Genomic DNA, 2605 nt, shown 5'->3' with positions numbered 1-2605 from the left:
CTAACTCTCATGGAAGGTGGCTCAGTCCTGGTGTTTGTAGTAGGATGGGAGGGGCCCTACAAACCAGATAAGAACTTGTGGTTTGATGAAATGCCACACTTTGGAGCCCCTGATTAATTTATGGAGGAGAGTCAGACTATTTTTATCAGAATCTGATTGATACGACCATGGTAGGATTACCAAGCTGGCTTTACCTCTGGTAGTTCACAGCCTCTACATGGGCCCAAGTATCTTGGGCTCCTCCCATCCCCCCTGAGATCTGGGAGTCCATTTCAACGGCAGCTCTTGCACCCAGCGTTCCAAGTCTAGAGAGGGCTTTTTGTAAAGAGCAGTCACTTCCCTTAGGAGATGGATACAGAATTTTAGTTCACTATGCTTTCAAGCCCTCTTCCTTTAATGTGTCTTCCTGCTCTGCAGAAGCTAGGAAGATAACAACCGTGCTAACCAGACTCCTTTCCAGCTCATATTCTGGAAGCAAATTGGTTTCTGCCAATTAGACACATGTTTTTTTCTTTTTTTGTAATAAATTTATTTATTTATTTTTGGCTGTGTTGGGTCTTTGTTGCTGGGCGCAGGCTTTCTCTAGTTGCGGTGAACGGGGCCTACTCTTCGTTGTGGTGCACGGGCTTCTCATTGAGGTGGCTTCTCTTTGTTGCGGAGCACGGGCTCTAGGCATACGGGCTTCAGTAGTTGTGGCACGCGGGCTCAGTAGTTGTGGCTCATGGGCTTAGTTGCTCTGCGGCATGTGGGATCTTCCCGGACCAGGGCTCGAACCTGTGTCCCCTGCATTGGCAGGCGAATTCCTAACCACTGTGCCACCAGGGACGTCCAAGACACACTCTTGAATGATTTGAACGACAGAAAAGAGACAGAAGAGATTTTCCTGCTGTAATTTTTGCTGGCAAGCAAGGTCATGAGCATCAGAGTGTCAATGGGTAAAGGCAGCAGCTGAATGCCATGTCTCATCACTTTCAACATGTCAAGTGGCTGTTGAAACAGCAGTGACTGCACTGCCTTTTTTATCAGAGGATCAAACTCCTGAGCTTAACAGTCCCAGCGCTGCCTCTCTGCACCCCACACTGCTCTAGCCCTTTGCATGATCTTGCAAGTATCTAATTGGGTGCAAATACCTTGCAGCTTTAACTGCCTAGAGTGGCTTCGACTTCCTACAGTAAAACCATTACTGATATCCTTTTTATTATTAAAGTAAACATTTATATCAAAGATGTAGTGAGGTGGTGCCTGGACTAGATGAGCATAAACTATCCAATCCTCTATTCCCTTTTCCTGAAGTCTTTGAATTCCTTCCTCTACTTGTTAAGGGATTTCTGACTTTGAGAAGGTAATGGATTGTGAGACAAAGTTCAGTGAACATTTACGTTGAAGTCTTTCCCCCAGCTTGTCATACACTGCATACACAACCTCTGGGAAGGGTCCATATCTACCTATACATTCATCCTGATCCAAAATAGGGACCGTGCTCCTTGATCTAGAAACCTCAAAATCTATTCCCACAGGACTTCCCTAGTGGCGCAGTGGTTCAGAACCTACCTGCCAATGCAGGGGACACGGGTTTGAGCCCTGGTCTGGGAAGATCCCACATGCTGTGGAGCAACTAAGCCTGTGTGCTACAACTACTGAGCCTGTGCTCTAGAGCCCGTGAGCCACCACTACTGAGTCCATGTGCCACAACTACTGAAGCCTGCACATCTAGAGCTCATGCTCCACAACAAGAGAAGCCACCTCATTGAGAAGCCCGTGCACCGCAACGAAGAGTAGCCCCTGCTCGCTGCAACTAGAGAAAGCCCGCGCACAGCAACGAAGACCCAACGCAGACAAAAATAAATAAATAAAATAAATAAATTTATTAAAAAATATCTATTCCCACACACATTCTCCGAATTTGGGGGAGATATACATTAGCAAATTCCTACAATGTCTAGGTTTCTAACTCTTCCATACCAATGTTCGGGATTGTCTCACCCGTGCTCCCCACCCCCCAGGCCATGCTAAATTTGTATTCTAGTTGCCATAGCAATAGTGTGGCTTGGCTCCTGAGAGGGGACTAATCAGTTCTCACATACAAAGGTGGTAAAGCTTCCTTGGCCAAAGAAAGCAGAGTGGGGAGTTATTTCAGGCTGGTTTGAGGACTTCAAATCCTCCACCTCAATTGCTCTCAAACTTTCATCAGAGTCTGCTGGAAGATAGAACACAGATAGCTGTGCCCACTCCTAGAGTTTCTGATTTAGTAGGTCTGGGCTGAAGCTAGAAATTTTGCGTTTCTAACAAGTTCCCAGTTGATGCCGCTAGTCTGGGGACCCCACTTTGAGAACCACTGCGTTCAGTCTTACGTATCCTCTTAGATGTTGCCCTTTCCATTTGTCAGGGTCCACTGTCTTCTGATCAGTTCTCCAACCTTCATAGGAAAAGACTTAGGACAACTGTGAACCCAACTCACAAAATCCGTTTCTGGGTTTGGTTTTGTGTGTCCACAGTCTTACAGCTTTAGATAAAAAATTGCTTCTTTTCATCAAAGTCACAGAAAGAACTGGAATATTGCCAAGGTGAAGTTTGGAGAGTTGATCTTTTTCTCTTGTTTTAAGTT

This window comes from Balaenoptera physalus (genome assembly GCF_965194825.1).
Source record: "Balaenoptera physalus genome assembly, chromosome: 18".
Taxonomy (NCBI): domain Eukaryota; kingdom Metazoa; phylum Chordata; class Mammalia; order Artiodactyla; family Balaenopteridae; genus Balaenoptera; species Balaenoptera physalus.
The sequence above is the reverse complement of the archived record's forward strand: the minus strand, read 5'-3'. Positions refer to the sequence as shown.